We start from the raw sequence: 24,516 nt of genomic DNA on the forward strand, positions 1-24,516 counted from the left end.
GAGCCATTAGTTGTTTTTCTAGAATTTTCTGTGTGTTCATCACATTAAAAAGAAGAAGTGAATTGAATACCCTTTTCCCCCATGGACCTAGCACTACCGGCCATTGGTATGTATTTGTTTCTGTCTGTCTTCCCCATTAGAATGTCAGCTCCAGAAGGACAGGGGATTTGTCTGTCTTATTCACTGTTATAACCACCCCAACACCTAGAGAAATGCCTGGAAATGGAAGGATGTCAATAAATATTTCTTGGTTAATAAATACACAAATGAATAAATGAAGGAGATGATTATTTGTGTGCATGGATGGCTGCAAAGATCAATGGGGCATAGACAGGGGCTTTCCTACTCTAGACTCAGCAGTGCTGTTCCCTGTTTGCAAACCTCAGGTGCCAGTTGAACCATCAGCTGTGATTTGTGAATGCCTCCGTTTACTCAAAGTCGTTGCTAAGAAGATACTGTGCTGATTTATGAAGTTAGTCTCGATTCCAAACCCAGCTTTCTGTCTTCAGCTTTGTGACACAGGGCTAGGAAATATAGTTTGGGCTGCCTGGAGGAGGAAGCCCTGGGGGCATGCTGTGAGGTTGGAAGGGGACTGCCTGGACGTTCCTGTTCTGGTTTCTGTCACCAGCATGCCCAGCAGCAGCTGCTCTCTTTTGGCAGCCGTGACTGTTCCAGTCTGTTCTCCAGTTCCTTCTAAGCCCTCCCCGATTCTGCAGAGCTGTCTGCACCAGCCAGGCAGTGCCGTCTCCGCAGCGGTCTGGTGGGCTTTGAGGACCCGTTCTCCACCCCCAAGTTCCCCCCTCCACTGCACCTTCCCCGTGGTGCTTCCTGTTTCTGGAAGTTCTCTGTGTTAATCCCTTCAATGTCCCCTTTTCGCATTTTCCACCCTCTAACATTTACTTAGGTAATTGTTTAGTTGATGATAATTACTTTATACTATGTCTATCTGTTAAATGATTAGTATGCTTTCTAGTTTCCTGAACTGGACTCCAGTGGACAAAGATTCTTGTCATGTTCTTTGTCCTAAAGCTATATGTGTTTCTCCAAATTTTACATTTTTTTTTAAATTTTGTTTTAACGTTTATTTATTTTTGAGACAGAGAGAGACAGAGCATGAATGGGGGAGGGTCAGAGAGAGGGAGACACAGAATCTGAAACAGGCTCCAGGCTCTGAGCTGTCAGCACAGAGCCCGACGCGGGGCTCGAACCCATGGACCGCGAGATCATGACCTGAGCCGAAGTCGGCTGCTTAACCGACTGAGCCACCAAGGCGTCCCACCAAATTTTATATTTTAAGGCTCTAATAATTCACAGACTTTCAGAGCTGCTACAATTTAATTTAATTGTAATTGCAGGATTTCTTTTAATTTAAAAGATCTTTCTGATGATGGGTATTTAACTACATAACACACGTGGAAACATGTACAGAATACAAATACCATAATTCCTTTCATCAACTTTAATATATTTCAGTTGGATCAATTTTTTTTTTTTTTTACTCTTCAGAGCATCTCTTTTTAAAAATGCAACATAAAAAAAAAAAAAAACCTGAATGGTCCATGAATTCTGAGATCATCATCTCTTTCCATGATACTGGAGGAGAGAAGAACTTCCTATAGATTTATAATCCTGTCCCAGACAGGTAAAAAAAAAAAATTCAGATTGAATAATTTGAGTAGTTTTCAGGAGGGCCTCATCTTGACAGACCACTTGCTTATTCCTGCCAGAGTCTGTTCATGGCAAGAAGGATGTAAGTACACAGAATTTGAAAACCATGTTTTAGGAAGCTATCCTTTCCTGCTGGGTTCCAAACAGCTCATTAGGAAATCCTGGGCTGCGACCAGACAAGAGACAGAAATGGCCATCTACGATGGCTGAAGTTCTGTGTAATCTCACAATTATGCCCACAGTAGGCTTTCTGTCTCTGAATTGTGACCTAAGGTCCAGCAATCCATTTGATTTTGCTGATAACAGCATTTCCTTGTATTCAGCAAAAGATGAAAACGTGATATAATGGGAAGGTTCCAGCCATCAGTAGAGAGTGTTGCTTGACCTATGGAGAGGACATAAAAGTGTTCCTCTCTCTCTCACCAATTTCTGGGGCTCCTATCCGCCAAGTGCCTCTTAGGTGCAGAGCATTACTGTAGACACTTTACATGCATTTTTTTATTGGTTCCCCACAAACCTGTGTTTGTAGATGTTATGGTGACATAATTTATCACAAGTCTTGAGCCCAGAATTTAATCACCCACAATTAGAAAGTGGTGGAGCTAGCCCTTTGTCAAAACTAAGTTTAAAACCTGAAGTTTTGTCTTTTTATTTTCCTTCCTTCCACTATAACAGCTGATGTGCTCTTGTGCATAATCTTGTGGGGCATTTTTCCCTTTTTTCCATTAATGAAGACCACAGAGGACTTATTGTCTCTTGCAACTTCTTTTTGATTTGCATTATTTTTCCATTTCAAAAACAGATATCATGCCATCTCTTGTAATTTTCAATAGATTTTATGGCATCAATATTGATTCCTAAAGATGCCCCTTAGAGTTTCAGATCTGAAACTATTGATTACTCAGAAATTCCTCCTTTATTTAATTTTAATGTCAACTGGGTCATTAGAACTTCAGGTTTCACATTTCCTCTGTAAGTAGTTTTCCAGCAGAAGATGGGCACTTCCTTTACTGTTTTACTACAATTGTATAATTTTGGGGTGTTTTCTTTAGCAAACATTGAAAGAACACTTATATACATTGGGTGCTGGAGTGCAATTCTTACTGCAATCTTACCTAAGATACGTAATATTGAAAGCCCGATTTATAAATAAGATACACTGAGGCTTAGATGGTAATTGCTCAAGGTCACTAACTAGACTAGAAAGTAGTGGGGCTGTGCCTCAAAGCCAAGTTTGTCCACAGCCCATAGCCTGTCCCTTGACACACTAAAACCTATCCATGTCCACTGCATCATACCATCACCCCAAACTTGACTCAGAGTGATGGTTTACAGAGCACATGCCCGGTGCCCTGGTGGCCCTGTGTGTTCACTCCAGAACCAATGGTCCTGTGCAATGCCTGTAGAGCAATGATCTCACCCTCTTGTAACTGACTTAGTTTCTGTTGCCCCAACTTAAGGAATAAAGAGGTCTTTCCACTGTTTCATTCCAGCATTTGGCCTAATGAGGAGCCCATAGTTGTGATTTAACAAATATTTATTAAATAAATGGATGAATGATTCTAGACTTGCCAAAGACATGCTCAACTTTGCCTTGTGTGCCTATATCTACCTGGGGGAATTTCCATCTGTTTCAGCTACCATCAGATCTCCATAAACAAACACGTAGTTGTTGTTAAGTTGGTAACAGATATTTGTTGTTGACAAAGCCGATTAAGGGATGTGGAGAAATTACATCTTTGATTACCTACAGGAGCAATGGGAGATGTTCTTGAGTGGACATTTTTATCATAGTACATCGAACTGAGATTATATTGGCAGTATCATTTTTTGTTGCAAGTGGCATAAACCCAACTCACACTGGCGTAACAAAAAGTATATTTATAAAAGAAAAGTATATTTATAACTTTTAATATATAGCTGGGAAACAGAGTGTTGGAGCTGGCTGCAGACCCTGATGGACCCCAGAGTTGAGCAGTTGTGTTTAGGTTTCTCCCCACGTTCTCCTCCCTTTCTCTTTATTTCATTTCTCTGACCCTGACTTCGTTCTACAGAAAGGCTCTCCCCATTTGACCAAAAAGGAAAACCGGGATAGGAGGACCGTAAGTCAAAGGGTCTTAGAGTGCTCCCAGCAGGATCAGCATCACCCGTAAGCTGGTTGGAAATGCAACTTCTTGGGACCTATCCCTGACATTGACTAAGAAGCTCTGAGAGCAGGGACCAGTAATCTGCGTTTTAACAAGCTCTCAAGCTCTTGTGATACACACTGAAATTTGAGAACCACTGGAATAAAGGATGGAAACTGAGTCATGAAATACATGGGCATCACCCAGTGTTACCATTCCAGAACCACTGGAATAAAGGATGGAAACTGAGTCATGAAATACATGGGCACCACCCAGTGTTAACACCCAGTGTTACATGTACAGAAGTAGAGGAACACGGAGATGGCCCCAAAAGACAGATGTATGCCTGGAATTCATCTGATATACACATCACTCACTTGAGAAAAGCCTAATCAATCCACCTTAATTAGGTCTTTATCTCTATTTGGAAGAGTTTTCAAAAAGAAAAGGATTTGGCAAAAGTGTAGTAACGGATGATATTTTGGTAAATCTCATCTTTAAGACTTATGGCAGCACCGGAGGAGAGTGGGGTCCATGCCTCATCCAAGAAAGGCATTCAGAGTCAAAACCCCAGAGTTCCAGGAGAACTCTGGGAACCCTGTAGCTTCCAATTTTATTTTCTGTTAACAAAAATTTTGGCACCATTCTTTTACTGTATGGTAATTAGTAATAAAATCGTTGGATGAGAGTGGGTTGTTTGCTAATTTGGGGAGATAGCACAAAGAGGAAAAGGTCAGAGAGAATTGTGATCCTCTCTGAAACAGGTCTTGGGGAAAGGACATCCCGGTCGATGAAAACAGAAGCCACAGCTCAGAGAAGGAGAGGAAAACTGCTTGAGTTCATTGTGCTTCTAAGAATAGAGGAGCCCCCAGGGACTACAGAGGATTCCCAGGGACCTCAGCTCCCTTAGAAGTAGTAACAAGTCACTTTGGAAGGCTGTATTCTGTGCAGCTCCCCCCCCCCCCCCCCGTTATCTGCAGGGGATTGGTTCTAAGACCCCCCATACAGGCCTGAAACTGTGGATAGTACTGAACCTTCTATATATGATGGTTTTTTCCTAGACATGCACAACCACGATAAAGTCTTGTTTATAAATCAAGCACAGTAAGAAATGAACAACAATAACGAATAAGTAGAAAGTATAACAATACATTAATAAAAATTATACGAATGTGGGCCTTCTCGCTCACAAAATAGCTTACTGTACTGTACTTACCTTTCTTCTTCTTGTGATGACAGGAAATGATACAGTGCCTACATGATGACATGAAGTGAGGTGAGTGATACAGGCCTTGTGAGTAGCTTTAGGCTACTCTTGACCATCAGAAAGAGGATCATGTGCTTCCCAACTGTGATTGACTGCAGGTAATTGAAACCTTGGAGAGCAAAATCCGGGTAAGGGTTTCTTTTCAGACTATAATTGCTTTTATTCTTGTTTGGTCTTCTAATTTTTTTTTTCAAAGAGATTTTCCCTTCTTTCCGGGCTAATTAGAATTTTCCTGGCTAGGGTCGTCGTAGACAGAAGGTTGTCAGAATGCCTCTTCAGGACAGTAAAACCGATGGTAGTTTGGAGTTCCTGAGCTAAAATTAAAGTATCAAGAGCCAAGAGAGAGCTAATTAATAAATCTAAATAATATAATGATTCAAAATGGAATAATCCTAATAATTATTCTAAATAAAACAATTCTAAATAGTAAGAGTAATATATAATGGCAAACACCATTGATCTTTTATGGTGTGCTAGATCCTTCAGTTGTATTAACCCAGTTAATGTTCCTAGCTACTGTCCATTTCAAAAATGCAAAAAAAAAAAAAACAAAAACAAAAAAAAACAACTGATACAACTTGTGCGCCTCAGTTTTTTTTATATAAACCCATCAAGTTCTGTCCTCAGAGCTTATGCAGCTTATCATGACATAATGCTACCTCTCGAGAGAAAGTGTATATTTAATCAAGTGCGCAAATATTTAATACTCCTTAGCATTGAGAAGGCCATTGCACATAGTTTCCTTAAGAGGCCCTCTGTATGAAGATAGGATCCAACCTGCTATCCTATCCTCACCGTGACATGTTATTACAGCTAAGACATCAGAGTGTACATTAACCTCTTCTTAAGAAGCATTTCCATCAACTGACCCTATAGAGAGCTTAGTAGTGCTACCCGTAATTTATATTCTTCTTTACAATTACTTGAACTCTTTGCTATGAAGGTTAAAGACTCTTTCCCATCTCAACTATTTTTATGAGAAAATTAACTTGAAGTTAACTTAGGAAGAAACACATGAACCTGTGACTGAATAGGAGGCTGAGTAACTTACAACCTGACTTCTTGACAAAGTGACTAACATTCACGTGTTGGGTTTTATTATAATTTGCCATAGTTCTCAAAGACTGCTCAGAATATTCAACTGTATTTTAATTTCACTGCTGGCTTAGCTGATGAATTCAGTTGTTCTTATCTGAGCAGTAGTAGAGTCTAGCAAGATCTTACATCGTTCTAAAGGAATCAATTTATAAATTTTGTTTACTTCAAGATTCTAACTGACACATAAATTTAGCAACTACAGAATTACAGATAGCATTACAAAAAAGCTATTAGCTCTTCTCTTAGAAATAATATTTATACATGAAATATAATTACTGCCTGAAAGCACACTGTTTCCAGAGCTAAAAGCAATAAAGCCAAAGCAATAAAGAATTTACTATTAGTTCTCCTGGGAGAAAGAGGCCACCAGCAGGATGGGAAAGAAGCTGTCGAAAGAGCTAAAGTCTTCTGCCCTCACTAGGAGATTCGTTAAAGTATTTTTCTCATTGGAATCCTTTGTTCACAGATGTTTTCCCAAACGATGCTCTCTCTTCTTTCCCCGGATAACTGGATTAAAAAAAAATTAATGAATACCACCCCAACAAGCTAGATAATATATAGACTTTGTCCTTGAAGTTTAAATTCAGTTCAGCAAATACTTATTGAGCAACTAGTTTATGCAAGATACATTTCTAGGTGTTTTGAGAGCAACCAAGGTGCATAAGGTATGATTCCTATCCTTAAGAGGCTTAAGGTTTAGAAGGGAGAGAAGCCATGCAATATTGCAGCTACTAATTCTAGCCACTTCATGCCAGGCATCGTTCTCGGGGCTTTAGACATATGAACTCATTTTATCCTCACAGTAATTCGGCAAGAGTATGTCATCCTTAGTTGATAGGTGGAGAAACAAAGGTAGAGTATTGTTATAACTTGTCCAGTATTACACAGCAAAAAGTGAGTGGAAACTTGGGATATTAGGAGACGACATGTGTGCCTTAAAGTCATACAGTAAATCAATGTCAGAGCCTGGGCTGTAATTCACATGGAGTCCCCTGACTCTTGGCACAAGGCTCTTTTTATTAAACTACGAAGTCTTTTTGTTTTTTCCTTAATAATGAATGGGGCTAGAAGGGATTTCCACACTCCATCCAAGACTCCTGCTTGCTTATTCTGAGAAAGCAATCAACTTTAACTCCAACTTTGTTTTTCCAAAGAGCCTCGACAAGTATTCACTAAGGGCTTTATGAAACCTTAAGCAAAGCACTCTTTGTATAAATACCATTTTGAAAGAGTTTTCTGGCTAGAATTAATATAAACGCACATTGACTGTTGACTTTAGGAAGACTTTCACGTGAATATCAATTTTTGAAGTTTATTTATTTTGAAAATTCACTCATTTATCTAAAAATGTACGTTTTGGTTTAGCAAATTATAATCAAAGTTTGTTAGATATTTTTTTATTGGGGAAATTGGTTTTATTTACATAAAATAAGCATGCTAATTTTCCTAAATGATTTTCAGGACATAGGCAGGGCTGACTATCATCAACCTGGACCTTTAGACAAAAGTGAATGGCAGGTAGTCTCACTTTAATATCATATTTTTAAAAAATGTTTATTTATTTATTTTTAGAGAGAGAGAGAGAGAGAGAGAGAGAGTGAATGGGGGAGGGGCAGAAAGATGAGGTCAGAGGATCTGAAATGTGTTCTGTGCTGACAGCAGCAAACATGATGTGGGGCTCAAACTCATGAACCGTGAGATCATGACCTGAACCAACATCGGATCGTCAACCGACTGAACCACCCAGGTGCCCCAATAATATCATATTTTTGATCTGCTTTCTCTTCAGTTCAGTTCCTGGATTGCCATATTTGTCCACCAACCACATGGGATGGCTCACTCCTATGCTTTTGGCAGCCACTGAAGCTTCATTATTTTCTATTTCATTCTCTCAGATTCTATGCTTTTTCAAGTGGCTAGGAGATAACTGCATGGATAAATCAATTAGTGACAACGGGCATATTAGTTTCCCAAGGCTTCTATAACAAAGTGCTACAAAATGAGTGGCTTAAAACAGCAGAAATTTATCCTCTCACCATTTCAGAGGCTAGACGTCCAAAGTCAAGGTGTTGGCAGGGTTGTGCTCCCTCTGAAGGCTCTAGGGGAAGAAAACTTCCTTCTTTCTTTCGAGCTGCTGATGGCTTCTGCCAACCCTCAGTTTTCCTTGGCTTGTACCTGCATTAGTCTAGTCTCTGTCCCTTATGTCTCCTCTATGTCTCTGTGTCTGAAGCTCCACCTTTCTCTTATAAAGACACCAGTCACTGGATGGCTCACTCTAATCCAGTATGACCTCATCTTAACTAATTACTTCTCCTTACTGCCCTATTGCAAATAAGGGCACATTGTGAAGTTCCAGATGGATGTGAATTGTGGCAGACCCTATTTACCCTGCACAAAGGGGTTTAATAAGAGGAGGAAGGGGGAAAGGTCTACTCATCCAAACAAATACAGGAAAACTTTGGTTTGTGAGCATAATTCGTTTCAGAAACATGCATGTAATCCAAAGCACTTGTATATCAAAGCGGATTTCCCCGTAAGAAATAATGGAAACTCATGATTTGTTCCACAACGAAAAATTTTCATATAAAAATGACTGCAGTACTATAATACAAAATAATAAATAAAATACAAAATATAAAGAAAAATAAACAAATTAACCTGCACTTACCTTTGAAAATCTTTGTGGTTGGTGTGAGGGAGGTAAGAGAGGAGAGGATTATTGTGTAGGATGATTTCCACTATCACTAATGGAATCACTGCTGTCTGTTGGTTCAATGGAATCTTTTCTTTTTGTACAACTTTAACCAGGAAGCTATCCAATGACCTAGAATGAAGCAAAGCATTCCTAAGCTGACCCTTGTATGGAAAAGCAAAGGAGTAGCCAAAGGTCCTTTGAAGTGACCAAAAAAAAAAAAAAAAATACACCAGTGCCAGTTGTGGGCACTTTCCAACGTTCTGAAAAATCACTGATTTCTGCCAAACATCACGGCCTGAGACCAAGTATCCGAGCACCCACAATCCCACAGCGAGAGAGAGAGAAGAACCATTGGCTCAGTAGTGATCATGTGACATTTGACATCAGGTGCTATTCATATTGCAAGACATAACTCACTTATCAACTTAAAATTTATTAGAAATGTTTGCTCATCTTTCAGAACACTCACAGAATAAGTTACTTGCAATCCAAGGTTTTACTGTATTGGTTTATTTTGAGAGGAATTGTAAGGTTTCATCTGTCCAGAAATTACTTTGCCTACAATTTTGTCACGGTTTTAGTTTCTCTTTATGGCTGATTAGAAATGTCCATTGACCCCCTTGGGTCAGACATCATCTCAAAAAGTCATGGTGACAAGTGCCCATGTTACTCAGGAGAAGAGGGAGGGTCATCTTTGGTCATATTAATTCATCCACTTCACTAATTATCTTCCAAAGAGCAACAGAATTAGGTATGTCTTGAAAAGAAATGATTCTTAAAAAGAAAGAAAGCAAGAAAGCCACTTGAGCATAGTGTCTTTAGTGTTAGACAAAACATTTAATTCTCAGCACTGCCATGTACTAGGTTCCTAATCATGGGCAACTCTCTTGGACAATTCAGATTACATCCAGGGTTTGTTATTATTAGGATTAAAGAAACACATGGTAGGGGCCCCTGTCTGGCTCAGTCAGAAGAGCACACAACCCCTGGGGCGCCTGGGTAGCTCAGTTGGTTAAGCATCCGACCAACATGTTCCCATGGTTTATGAGTTCAAGCCCCACATTGGACTTCATGCTGACAGCTCAGAGCCTGGAGCCTGTTTTGGATTCTGTGTCTCCCTCTCTCTCTGTTCCTCTCCTGCTTGCATTCTGTCTCTCTCTCGCTCTCAAAAATAAACATTTAAAAAAAAAAAAAAAAAGAAGTGCACACGACCTTTGATCTTGGGGTCGTGAGTTTGAGCCTACACATTGGGTATTGGGGATTATTGAAAAAAAAAAAACAAAAACAAAGACAAAACAAACAAACAAACAAACCCCAAAACTTACAAAAGAAAGAGACAGAGGCGCCTGGGTGGCTCAGTTGTTTAAACGTCCTACTTCGGTTCAGGTCATGATCTCGTGGTTCATGGTTTGAGCCCCATGTTGGACATGTCAGCTGTGCTGACAGCTCAGAGCCTGGATTCTGCTTCAGATTCCGTGTCTCCCTCTCTCTTTGCACCTCCCCTGCTCACACTTTGTTTCTCTCTCTAAAAAATGAATAAACATTAAAAATTTTTTTAAATAGACAGTAGGTATTAAAAATAATAGCCAATATGTTTCCTACAATTAAAAAAATAATAAAAATGTCAAAAGGGAATGGGGTTGCTATGTAAGAAGATGACATCTAAAATGTATTTTACCTTTTTATTTTATTTTTTGATGAAGTTAGTCTCCTAATTCCACACCGAAGTAGGGGACAGTAGGCTACCTTAGAATGCTGAAACAAAAGATTTACTACTTACTGGGGTGGTGAAACCACCAAACTCCTCATCCTTTTTAAGCTGTGGTTCAGTTTACCCACAACTCATGTTTGACAGAGTGCCCGTGTTGGGCCTGCTAACTGCAGGAGCCCAAACACAACCCTTCCCCAACACGACACAAATTCCATCTTTCCTGCAATAATTTTTTGTGTGTACGTAGGGTAACTCTAAAGACTAAAAGGAAGTGAGAAGGGGCACCTGAGTGGCTCAGTTGGTTGAACCATTTTGGCTCAGGTCAGGATATCACAGTTGCCATATTGAGCCCTGTGTTGGGTTCAGCACTGAGGCAGAGCCTGCTTAAAATTCTCTCCCTCCCTCTCCCTCTGCTTCTCCTCCCCTGCTCATCTGCATGCACTCTCTCTCAAAAAAACTTTTTTTTTTTTAATAATAAAAGGAAGTGAGAAGACACCACTTACAATGAGCAGGTAATGTGGATAGTTGGTGTATTTCTAAGAATGCAGGCAGCTGTTCAAGACAGGATTCTGACTGTATATGAACCTCGGGGTTTTTTTTGTTTATTTTACACCAACTGGTAGACCAATCTGTTGCTCATTGCTTCTCGGTTACTCCCATCAGTCCCTAGTTTGCAAAAGACAGTGCCTACGTGATCACTGGGCTTGCCATGGCTTGGGCCTGGGGCTGGCTTAGTCTGCAAAATCTATTAATGTGGTGATACTTCTCATAAGTAGTCATTGAACACCCAGGTTTGGTCTCTGTATTTCGGTCTCAGGGTCTTTGGTGGATTTCTTGCCCTTTCTGATCCCCTCTGCCCGTTGCCACCAACACCACTACCTATCTGGCCCCACAGACCCCAGTGTTGTTGCCTGTGGTACAGTTCTGGAAGAGCTAGCTGTCTTTTTAACAAACGCTCACTAGGGAGCAGCACACTGAAAGGTTTAAAGCCATATATACTTTTCACTGGGTGGATTCATTTAACTTTCTAAACAGTAATTTCTTATAAAGGTACAATGTATATTTTCACATGAAATTCTTATTTGAGTATTTTTCTTGGACTTTTGGGACAAAAACCGTCAGATAATGATACTTTCCTGACACTCACTGGTTATAGAAATTTAACTAGGCTCTGTGGGAAGGCAAAATAATATGGTGCTTGCTTCAGGGAGGCCAAAACACATCCTATTTTTCTCATCCTAAATGACCCCCCATTCTTCTACTGTGAGGGGAAAAAATCAAGGAAAATGTTCTATCACACAGTTCATTCCATTTCCTTCATTCTGTCCTTCTTTGAAATGTCTACCACAGCCAACAGCAAAAGATTTTCTAAGCAAAACAAAAATTTATCCTTGCCAAAGGAAAAATAAGGGTCAACCACTGGAAGAGGCTCCAATAGTGAACTGAAACTAATGCAGCCCCAAATCCCTCTTTCCTTAGCATGATCCTTGTACTTTGAATCTTGAAATGGAAGAACAAGGGGAAATTGTGCTATGTTCTATGTACTACATAGGCCAATGTCACAGATAGGATCTTATTTAAGAAAAAGAACTTCTATCACCCTTAAATACACCAAAATAATTTCCTACTTTCTCTCTCTTTCTTATAATCACAAACACTCCTCCCTACTCCCCACCCCCACACCCTTATGTAGTTGTTTCTCAAAATTGATTGTGGAAAGGAGAAACGTTAGTAGCTAGTTCAAGCCCATTTATCTCAGTAGATAAACTAACCTGTAACTAGTGGGTTACCATCAATTGGAATGCAAGTTCAAAATAAATGCAGTTTTCCATGCTTGGTGGCAACTAGAACTTACATCCTCATATAGTTCCAGTCCTATAGTACACACGGAAGGAAAGGAAGCAATGTGAGTACATATAGTGTTCTGGTAACATAAAGAAGCAGTAAGATAAAAATTGAGCGTGACTGCAGCTGAAGCTGGAAAGTGGTTAAGCACATAGCATAGAAAAATGTCAAGTATAAAACTGGGATCCAGAAAGTAGATAATAAAGAGTGGCCCCTGGATTTAGCTAAATGGGAAGGGAGAAATTCTTGGGATTGAGATAATTAGAGTTGGAAAGTAAAATGTTTAAAGAAAATGCTCTTTCCTGAAAAATGTGTTAGAATTAAGTGATGATCACTCATTCGAATATTGTAAATACGTGTCATGAACATGAAAGTGGAGGCATAGCAAGGTCAAAAGACATCTTTGTCTTCGAGCTAGTTCCACGTGGGGCTCAAGAGGAGGTACCAAGAACAGAACTGATGTCAGAGAAGGAAGAAAGGAAGGTGTAGCTGAGAGCAAATTGTTCTTTGTCCACGAGATGGAATGGAATTTTGTACTGTTGGTTAGAAATGTACATGGCATAGGTCCCAGAATGAATTTTTTAAAGATGTCTTATTGTACAGAATGAATGGAAATTACATGACCACCTGCTCTGACAGATCCAGTAAGGCAGACTGAGGATCTCACACTCAAGTTCTCATGTCTGCAATGTGTTCCTCACCATGGGATACTACATTTAACGTATCTTTTGTCTTTTGATCCTCAAGGCTGTTGCCCATCACATATTCATCTTATGTGGTTACTGGCGACTCATTTGCCAAGAGGTCACCTTCGGAAGCTGGAGACCCACTGTGGGGCAGCCTTGTAACAAACCTTCGGTGTCTCTGAAAGAGAGAATTTTGGAGTTATTGGTGTTTCTACTTTCCCCTTGTGGCAAGTTTCTGCTGTGTTGCCATGGAGCAACGCTGCAAACTGAATGTGGCTTTATGGTGTCCAGAGTTATCAGTTAACCCAATCCAAGTAGGTTATTCATCCCATGACATGACTGAAAACACCACCATACCCTTCCACTACCCCATCTCCTCTGCTGAAACCTATCATTTTCTCCAACCACGTGGTGATCAAAAGACCTGACATTGGCTCCTCCTTTGGGTAAATGCTTGTAATAGATATTGTTGTATGGGATGGGTTATTGCTCTAAGCCAAGACTTTTCAACCTTGACATTTGGGGGCACTATTAGCATTTGGCTAGGTAATTCTTTGTCTTGGGGGCTGCCCTGTGTATTGTAGGATATTTAGCAGCACTTGATCTCTACCTGTTAGATGCCAGGAGCACAAAAATAGCTCCAGACACTTCTAAAGTTCTCCCGTGGGGCAAAATCACCTGGTTGAGAACCACTGCACTGAACTATTTTTTTTTAATGTTTATTTATTTCTGAGGGGGGGAGAGGCAGAGAGAGAGAGAAGGACAGAGGGTGTCTGTTCCCCACTGACAGCAGGTTCCCCACTGACAGCACAGAACCGATGCTGGGCTTGAACTCATGAACTGTGAGATCTTGACCTGAGCCAAAGTTGGACACTTAACCGACTGAGCCACCCAGGCACCCCAACTGTACTGAACTGTTTATGTCCCGTCAGTTCCATGTGACTTGGCTCCAAGAATCTAAGAGAGCATTGACAGAATGAGAGGTTTCTGGAGCTGAGGAAAACCAGAAGTTCAGGAAGCTGTAGGAAGTGGCTACAAAGGGTAAATGTGAACTGGTTATTGTGACACAGAGGTAACTTCCAGAGAACCGCAGAAGACCGGATGAGGGGGAGGCAGGGATGAGGGGGAGAAAGAAAGCTGAAAGGAAGATGAAATATTGAGAACAATGTGGCTTTCCCTTTAGTGCTTACACAGATAACCAGCAGATGAAAACCACAATGGAGAGTCAGAAAACCTAGGATCCCACTTTGCTCACCTCTTGGTCTTTAAATCATGACTTTATGCTTAGTTTCCTTATCTATGAAATGGGGCTCTGTTTCCAGACCCGATTATCTCAGGTTGTCGTGTTAAAGTAATACATGAGACCATATCTTGTGATTGTGTTCTCCATAAAAGCGTCACGAATTACTATTTTTGTATGGCCGTGCCTCACATGTAAGTCTGAGGCTGAGGGCATGTAACTCAAAACTACGGAGGACCTGGAGGCAGAGAGAGTCAAATCCATCCTCGGGGAGAATCATGTAGTTTAATTAAAATGCAGGCCATCCTTCATCACCTAACCCCGGGGCTCAACAGCAGTTATAAGGCATCCAAGAGTGAACAGTTATATCTGGGTAGACGGGAGAGTAAAATTCAACTCTTAGCATCTTCCATCTAAAGGAATTTCTGAGAATCTCAATGTGCAGGTATAGGCCTTCCCAAAAAGGAAATCTTATTAAATCTCAGTAATAAGATCACGATATGTCTATAAGCTGCTTGTGTTCCATGGTGGAAAGAATACTTGCCTGGCAAAAACTTTTAGATATTTTCAGTAACTCCCTACACAGAACAATCATGGATTTCCCCTCCCCCTCCTCCCTTTCCCCCTTATATCCTGTATGGAGGGCCAATAAACCTTTCTTAAAGCATATATATTTTTTCAGGACTGGAATTGGCTGGTAGACAACAGGGGAACAAGTGAAGCACCAGTCTGAAAACCTAAGGCAACAAGACCTTTTGGAGCTTCCTAAAAGGTTATGATGAGGATCAGCTCAAGTTTTGAGGCAAGATTTAGTGCTTATTTGCTCAACCCTAGTCAAAATAACTAAACATGTTTGCCTCAGCAGTCTAGACTTTAGCACCAGGCCAAGAGGAAAAACGACATCGACTAAGATGCACCCAGTTCTTTCGGGGATATACCATATGTGGCAGAATTCAGAAGCGTAGATATACGTACAGTGACTGGATTAGCTCCACCTCCTCTTTATGTAGAAACTTAGACATCATTTCAGAGTTTCATTTTCATTTGCAAATTTTCTGAAGACCAAGCTACACATAAAGACACGCGGAAATGTGTTTCAGGCTTTCTATATCTGAAATGCTGCTGGAGATCACAGTCGTACTAAGTTGGAAGCTGAGAGCTTAATTATAGTAAAATCTAGTAGCGTAGGAGGTAGCAGCTGAGATGCCAGACTGCCTTTCCTTTGTTTTTGGCTTTTAGGGATGGTTTCTAACCCTCTTCTTTTATATGTCTCCCCCTTTTCATTTTCCCAAACCAGACAGCTTACCCTACAGGCACATCGTTACTGCAGCCATCTTCTAGGGGGTGATTAATAAGTAACTACAGTTTAATGATACAAGGAATAGAAGGGCTAGTAGCCAGAAAGACAAAGGTGACTTGAAGAATGTTAGGAGGTTTTAAGAAAAACAAGTGCTCTAAACTGGCATTCTATACTTCCTCTACGTCTGTCAAATTCTAGGATTCGATAAATGCATCCTCAGAACAGTACAGAGAGTAGAGCGTTGTAGCTTTTAATGATGAGGTTTTTTGAAAAAATGCAGTAGTTTTTTGAAAAAATGCAGTAGTTTTTTGAAAAAATGCAGTAGTGCTCTCAAAATTAGCGGTTCCCTGTCATGGAATGATTTCTAATAAGAAGAATGATCTCTTCCATGTTAAGGATAGCCACAAAATGGATGGAAAAATTCTCATGATTCCTACCTAACTGGAAATTGTGTGACTTGCATGTGTTGTTGGACTCTTAGAACTTTTACAAGAAAAACACTGAAACCATGTTTGTTTGTTTGTTTTACTGTGATTTATTGTCAAGTGAGTTAACATACAGTGTATACAGTGTGCTCTTGGCTTTGGGAGTAGATTCCCAACTCATCACTTACATATAACACCCAGTGCTCATCCCAACAAGTGCCCTCCTCAATGCCCATCACCCATTTTCCTCTCTCCCCTCCTCCCCCGCATCAACCCTCAGTTTGTTCTCTGTATTTAAGAGTCTCTTATGTGTTTGCCTCTCTCTCTGTTTGAAACTATTTTTCCCCCTTCCCTTCCCCCATGGTCTTCTGTTAAGTTTCTCAAGTTCCACATATAAGTGAAAACATATGATAGCTATGTTTTAAAAATAGGTCCATTTTATGTGGTACAACATGGATGAATCTTGAGGACAATAAGGCAGTCACAGAAAGACAAATATTGTATGATTCCACTTATAAGAGGTATCTAAAGTAGCTAAATTCATAGAAACAGCGTGTATAATGGTGGTTGCCAGCAGCTGGAGGGAGGGAGAAATAGTTTCTCTTCAGTGGGTAAAGTTTCAGTTTTGCAAGGTGAGAAAGTTCCAAAGATCTAATGCACAACAATGTAAGTGTACTTAATAGTATAATAGGGAATAGTACAATAGGGAACTATATAGTTAAAAAATGGCTATGATGGTAAGTTTTATGTTACATTTTTTACAATTAAAAATTTTAAAGTATTTAAATTTTATTTTAAGCTACTTTGCAAACAGCAAGACTTTGCTCTAAAATATTGGCAAGAATTATTGAGTAGGAACACAGAATGTAGACAGTGTAGCTGAGTGTGGTTGTGTTAGTCTGTCAGATAAGCTTTCAGATCAGAGTGAGGATCACTAAATGTTAAGTACAGTTGACAAGAAAGAACAACAATTCTTTGCTCATTGCCTGTTACATGACCTAGGAAAAGATATATTGTGTAATCACTCAATAAGTATTTACTGAACAGTGAGAAGAACAAATCTTTTTGCTAGGTGGTAGGGATTCAGCAATGCATAAGACTGACTTACATTTCACACCTCAATCTATTGCAAATTCCTCCTTGTTGAAGTTGTCAATGACCTTCTGGTAACCAAATACATTAGAAGCATGTTTCATAGAGCCTCATTGATTAGTTCCTCCTTCTTAAAACTTTTTTCTCTATTGGCTTCCATGACATCACCCTTACCTGGCTCTTTTTCCACTGGAGCTGCTTCCTCTGGCTGTTCCTATGAATATTAGTATTCTTCAGGGTTTGATCTTATTTCCCCCCCCCCCTTTCTTCTCTATGCATACTCCCTAGGAAATCTCATCAACTAACTTATGACCCCAAATCTTATCTCCAGCTCAAATATCTTTTTCTGGACTCCAAAGTATGACATCTTACATGGTACTAGATAGTTCTACTTGAATGTCCCAATGACATTCATTTGAACAATCTCCTTTTAATTATTCAACAGATTCATTAGTTCTCACCCACCTAGCCTTGACTTTCCTTAATTCATCCAACATATTGTTTTCAGAAGGACTTCAGTACATGTTGAGGAGGAAGAATTTCCTTTGTCCTTCAAGGTCCTTCTATTGGACTTCTGCCCTTCGTGGTCCTTCTAGCAGGATTAAGAATCAAACGGACAAGAGACAGATTGACAGGAGAAAAGTATATTTAATTTCATGTGTGTGGGGAATCCACACAGACATGAACTTCCAGAGACAGTCAGGCAACATGAGGTACATGTGTCATCCTGAACTAAGGAGAAGGATGTAGAAGTCTGGGACTTCAGAGGGAAAGAATGCGACTCACAGGAAAATGAAAAAGAGTAAATGTTTGGTACACAAATGTTTGTTGGGCCATTCAGAAACAATGGAACATAGATGACTTTGACCAAAGAGCCTTTGCTACGTTCCTCCCTGTCTACCACACCTAGTTCATATTATAGTGTAGTTATCTACTGCGATTGCTCTCTTCCTGGAGCAAGTCCTCTATCTAAATTCTTTTTAGGCAGTTGAGACCTGATTATCTCATTTCACTGGTTTGGGAAAATGAAAAGGAGAAGTATAAAAAAGCAAAGAGCTTTTCCTGAATCTGCTGGATTTTGATAACTTAAAAAATTTTTTTTAATGTTTATTTATTTTTGAGAGAGAGAGAGACAGAGTGTGAGCAGAGGAGGGGCAAAAAGAGAGGGAGATACAGATTTTGAAGCAGGCTCTAGGCTCTGAGCTGTCAGCACAGAGCCTGATACAGGGCTTGAATTCACAAACACGAGCCGAGGTCTGATGCTTAACCGACTGAGCCACCCAGACGCCCCTGGGTTTTGATTACTTTTAACTCAAAAATGATCTTCATGCTCAAGTGGGTCATCTCAGGGCAGCCTGCCTTTGGCCCCTACACACACCGTCTCATTATGTTGTTTTTCTTTGCAAAATTCTTGAGTGGATCCTTATTACCTGTAAGGTAAAATCTTTACACTTTTTCAATATCTTTTTTGCTTTTTTGCTTTTGCTTCTTCTCAAGCACCACCTCTTATTTATATAATCTCTGCATCCTATTCTCAAGCACATTGTTCTTTAATTTGAGACTCTCTCATGCTTGCTTTCACTTTGGTGCCATTGTATATTATTTCCTTTGGCTAGAATACCCTACTAAAAACTTGCCCAGGGAATTCTTTTATAAGAGAATGTACTTTTTGTACCCATATGGAGTCTTATTTGTAGGTGGTTCGTAACTATCGTTTTATTATTTCTTTGATTTTAAATGTACACAAGTACATGGGAACTCTATACTCTTTGCTCAATTTTCCCATAAACCTAAAACTACCTCTAAAAAAAGAAACAAAGTCGGTTATAAAAGTACACCTTCAGGCTCTGGGCTGATGGCTCGGAGCCTGGAGCCTGTTTCCGATTCTGTGTCTCCCTCTCTCTCTGCCCCTCCCCCGTTCATGCTCTGTCTCTCTCTGTCCCAAAAATAAATAAAAAACGTTGAAAAAAAAAAAATTTTTTTAAAAAAAAAAAGGGGCGCCTGGGTGGCGCAGTCGGTTAAGCATCCGACTTCAGCCAGGTCACGATCTCGCGGTCCGTGAGTTCGAGCCCCGCGTCAGGCTCTGGGCTGATGGCTCGGAGCCTGGAACCTGTTTCCGATTCTGTGTCTCCCTCTCTCTCTGCCCCTCCCCCGTTCATGCTCTGTCTCTCTCTGTCCCAAAAATAAATAAAAAACGTTGAAAAAAAAAAAATTTTTTTAAAAGTACACCTTAATTCCTGAAAATAGGCAGGTAATTAGTTTACTTAACCATCTATATCTGCTTTATGATGCAACTTCAAGAAACTAAAGACGATATGAATGAAACACAGGTGGATACCTTTTCTTGTCATTGATTGTTCATGCCAAGCATTACAGGGGAAGAACTGGTGATTCTCAGGATATTTATGAAAATTTTGTCTTTCTGTGGAGTAGGATAGATTCTCAAATCAGCCAGTTCTTCTATGCCATTGGAAGCAAGTGAATAATCTGCCGTGTTGAAAAAAATGTTTATTTATTTTTTAAAGAGAGAGAGAGGGGAGAGTCAGAGTGGGAGGGAGTGAAAGAGGATCCCAAGCAGCCTCGGCACTTACAGCGGAGCGAACCCAACGTGGGGCTTGAACTCACAAACCATAAGATCATGACTTGAGCCAAAATCCAATGTTTAGCCGACTGAGCCACCTGGGGGCCCCATTATATCTGCCATTCAAAGAAAGAAAAAGTTAGTCAACAACTATACATCTTCTAAGAAGAAAATCCTAAATGACCATAACAATACTTTTGAAGAGATAGCATTAATGCTGTTGATGATGTTGATAATGATAAAAGCAGTGAACATTTGCCAAAAGCCCACTACGTGCTAGGAACTAACCATTTTGCCCACAAGGAAGGTATCATCATTCTTAGCCCCATTTTTCAGAGGAAGGCTCACAAGGTTAAATCTCTTGTTGGAGGCCACACAGCTATAAAATAAGAGTATAATGTAAAAGCCTCTTTGGTTTTATAGCTGCTACTGCCTCTAAAAAATGTAGAAACAGAGAATTTGGAATCGGGAGAAGGCTTTGGAGGGCTGACTTCTTAGAACCTGAGCCCCCACACATTTCTCGTTTCTTTACTCTTAAATTTTCTCTCATTTCAAGGGATCTGCACCACATTAGCCAGGAAGTGTGAGAGAGACCTTTGTCACAGTTATTTAAAACCCAGATTATATGAGCGCTTTACCTTCATCATCTCTACATTAAGCCACAGCAGGGGGAGAGCTACATGGAAAATGAGTATCGGTTAAGTATTCTCTGCCTTGGGCCACATCTTCCCTTTGAATTTGAAAGAGAGGAAAAATGGCATAGCTCTGTTATGACTGTGGGGAGGGAGAAAATCCTAAAAATCAAATGGCTTTGTTCGAGATTCATGAAAGACAACAAAATGAACAGACAAGTCCTTTTTGCAGCACTGAAGCTCCTTTGCTGACTTAGGCTGAACGTGAAATGACACTGGAGCAGGATTTGTGAAAAGGGAATTGGATATCTTGATGTTCCTAACAAGATAGAACATAACCAGACCTCCACTGCTTACAAAAGCCATTCGGGGCTGGCGGAATGAGGAGAAAGCCCTGAAGGGGAAGGTGAAATGGGCAACGCAGAGACTCCTCCATCCCCCTAGCCAGTCCCAGCAGGGAAGTGGGATTTCAGAAAGAATTTTCCCTGTGAAAATGAAGGCACAAGTGTTCTGACTTCACATTCATCATGCTTTATTCTTTCCCACTTACTTTCACATTTTATCTTCATGACAAATCTGTGATGGCAGTCAGGAAAGCACTGTTATCCCTATTTATCTAAGAAAGAAATAAAAGACCCAGTGAGGTCCTGTGTCTTGGCTGAGTTCAGGGAGTTAATAAGGAATGACAATTGTACTAGAACCATGAATGTTTGGATAGGTACTGGACTCATTGCTCATAGCTGAAAGCAGATAGAATGGGAATAGAATAGGACCTCAGATCTCATATATTTTCAAGCTTTCAAGGTGCATGTAAGTGCAGAAATGTGAAATGCAGGAGGCAGAGGAAAAATGAGACCATACCAGGCCCACCAAAATTCACTGCCAGAATTTTGAAGTTATGTGTCTTGTTTAGGGTTTTTCAGAAACAGGCCCAAATACAAGGACCCAATACAAACAGACCCAATGCAAGAAGTTTGACTGGGAGGTGGTGTTCCCAAGAAAAAACCAGCTAGAGGGTGGGAAATTGAGAAAGGGAGAGAAGCCAGGCAAAAATGGGCGCTGCATGACAAGCCAATTACAACTGTTTGCTACTGGATCTTGATTCTACTGGGGAACTCCCTGGGAGCTGATGTAGAAAATGCACTTCAGAGTTTGCTCATCCAAGGGCTGTGGGTTAGGGGACGCTGCAGAGATTAGTGTAAAAGGGAAACTGTTCCCTCAGCACTTGTTGCCAGGTTTGTGCAGGTTCCAGCCCGCAAAGAAAGCCTTCAGTCAGTTTAAGATTGGTTGGATTTCCACTCCAGTGATAAAATCATAAGGAGTGTGGGTGAGTGCTGACAGTCTACAGCACAGTGTCTCCAGCAAAGGTCAAGAGTGGGAGAGAAGTACTCAAAGAGTAGGCATAGAAAATTCTTATTCTGGGATAGAAAAGCATAGTATGGTAATTTATTGAGTTTTCTCAGCATCAGAGGTAATATCAGATGACCTCTTTTTAAAATTTTTAATTAACCTTTGTTGAAAGGTTTGTTGAAATTAACCTCCCTCTTCCTTCTTTCTTAACCCCTGGCAGGCACTGATCTGTTCTCCATTTCTATAATCTTGTCCTTTTAAGAATGTTATACAAATGTAATCAAATAGTATGAACCTTTTGGAATTGGATCTTTTTAAAGCAGCATAATTCTCTGGAAATCTATTCAAATTGTATGTTTCAATAGTTCATTCTTTTTCATTTCTAAGTAGAATGAAAATGTGGTATGGAGGCAACAGTTTGTTTAACCATTCACCTGTTGAAAGACATCTAGAATTTTGCTAATTTCTTGCTATTATGAATACAGCTGCTATGGCCATTTGTGCATAGGTTTATCTGTGAACATAGGTTTTAATTACTCTTAAGTAAGTCGGCCCAGGAGCCAACTGTTGGATTACGTGGTGGTTTTGTGTTTGGTTTCCCCGCCTTAATTGCCAGTCTTTCAGAGTGGCTTTATCACTTTATATCCACACCAGCAACATATAGGTGATCCAGTTTCTTGGCATCCTCACTAGCATTTGGTGTCATCACTATTTTTCATTTTATCCATTCTGATAGGTATGTAGTTATCGCTCATTGTGATTTTAATTTCTATTTCACTGATTGCTGATGATGTTGAACATATTTTCATATGCTTTTGAATATAAGGCCTATGTGGTTTAACAAATATATAGAGTCCACAATTTGTCTTTTCTGTATTTTAACAGGATATTTTGCTAAACAAAGTTCTCAATTTTGATTAGATCCAATTTATCATTTTTTCCTCTTATAAATTGTGCTTTTGGTGTGTTAAGTGTTAAGAACCCTTTGGCTGGTCCTAAATCCCCAGTATTTTATCCTATGTTCTTTTCTAAGAATTTTATAATTTTACATGAAATCCGTAACCTATCTTTGTATAAGTTACATTTTGTGTAAGTTAATGTTTGTATAATGTGTGAGATATAGGTCAAGTTTCATTTTCTTTCTTTCTTTCTTTCTTTTCTTTCTTTTCTTTCTTTCTTTCTTTCTTTCTTTTTTTCTTTCTTTCTTTCGTCAATAAATACTCAATTGCTCCAGTGCCACTTATTGAAAAAGCAACGTTTCCTCCACTGAATTGCTTTTGTTCATTTGTCAAAAATTAATTGGACATATTTGTGTAGGTCAATTTCTGGGTTTTCAATTTTATTCCAGTGATCTTCATTTGTATCCTTCTGGTACTACTATACTCTCTTGATTCTTTCAGCTATGTAGGAAGCCTAGGAACATTAGGAAAAGTGATTCTTCTACTTTATTTTTAATTTTCAAAATTGTTTTGAAAAATAAAGGTCTAGGGTCGCCTGGGTGGCTCAGTCGGTTAAGCGGTCGACTTCGGCTCAGGTCATGATCTCGCGGTCCGTGAGTTCGAGCCCCGCGTCGGGCTCTGTGCTGACCGTTCAGAACCTGGAGCCTGTTTCAGATTCTGTGTCTGCCTCTCTCTCTGACCCTCCCCTGTTCATGCTCTGTCTCTCTCTGTCTCAAAAATAAATAAACATTTTAAAAAATTAAAAAAAAAAATAAAGGTCTAGAACGTTTACCCTTTCCATACAAATTTTAGAATAAGTTTGACTATGTCTACATGAAACTGTCTGAAATTTTGATAGGCATTTTGATATGCAGGCAGATAAATTTGGGGAGAATTGATGTATTTGCTATGTGGAATTTTCCAATCCATAATCATGGTATAGTCTCTCCAAGTGTTTAAGTCTGATTCTTTTTCTGAGCATTTTATAATTTTTGCAAACTGATTCACTATGTTTTGTTACCTTTATACCTAACTATTCCACTTTCTTTTGAGCAACTGTAAATGGTATTGCATGCTTTATTCCAGTTTCTACTTGTTCCCGGTCAATATATAGAAAAACAGTTGATTTTTGTGTGCTGATCATGGATCCTGTCATGATCCTGTCCTAGAAGGTTTTGTTTTGTTGATTCTTTGGAATTTTCTGTATATATATGATATCATTTGCAAATAGTGGTAGTTTTCTTTCTTTCCAATTTGTAAACCTTTTGTTTCTCTTTTATGCCTTATTACTACAATGGCAAAATTTTCCAGGTCTGTGTGGGATAAAAGTGGTGAGAATGGATAGCGTAGCCTTATTTCTGGTCTTACAGGGAAAGCTTTCTTTCACTATTAAGTACAACGTTAGCTGTAAGTTATTTGTAGATGCTCTTTCTGAGGTTAGAAAAGCCCTCCTTTATTCCTGGTGTACTAGGAGTTTTATTACAGATGAAAGTTGAATTATATCAAATATTTTTTCTGTGTTAATTTATATCATGTGATTTTTCTTCTTTAGTGGTTGTTATGTGAATTACATCGGTTAAATGTTGAATATTGAACCAGCACGTATACATGGAATAAATGGTACTTGGTTGTGATATATTATATCTTTTCCATGTTTGGTTAGATTGCTAAAATTTTCTTGAGTTCCAAGAACTCTGCTTCTCACTAGGATCAAAGAGTTTCAGATACTTCGAATCTATGACAAACAGATTTTTTTTTTTTTTTCTACCAGGCCCGCACTGTCTTACTTCTGTGAAGGAGATGTGATTTTAGGGATACTGGAAAGACTCTTACCGTACCTTTTCTCAGGCTTGCTGATAATA

General features: G+C 39.6%; 1 pseudogene; it reads right to left on the reverse strand.

The window, feature by feature from the left end:
- Nucleotides 1–505: 505 nt before the first annotated feature.
- LOC132695391 (sterol-4-alpha-carboxylate 3-dehydrogenase, decarboxylating-like) overlaps nt 506–24,516 on the reverse strand; it is a 28,806-nt pseudogene continuing 4,795 nt past the window's right edge.

The sequence above is a fragment of the Panthera onca genome, chromosome B4 (genome assembly GCF_046562875.1).
Source record: "Panthera onca isolate mPanOnc1 chromosome B4, mPanOnc1 haplotype 2, whole genome shotgun sequence".
Lineage (NCBI taxonomy): Eukaryota > Metazoa > Chordata > Mammalia > Carnivora > Felidae > Panthera > Panthera onca.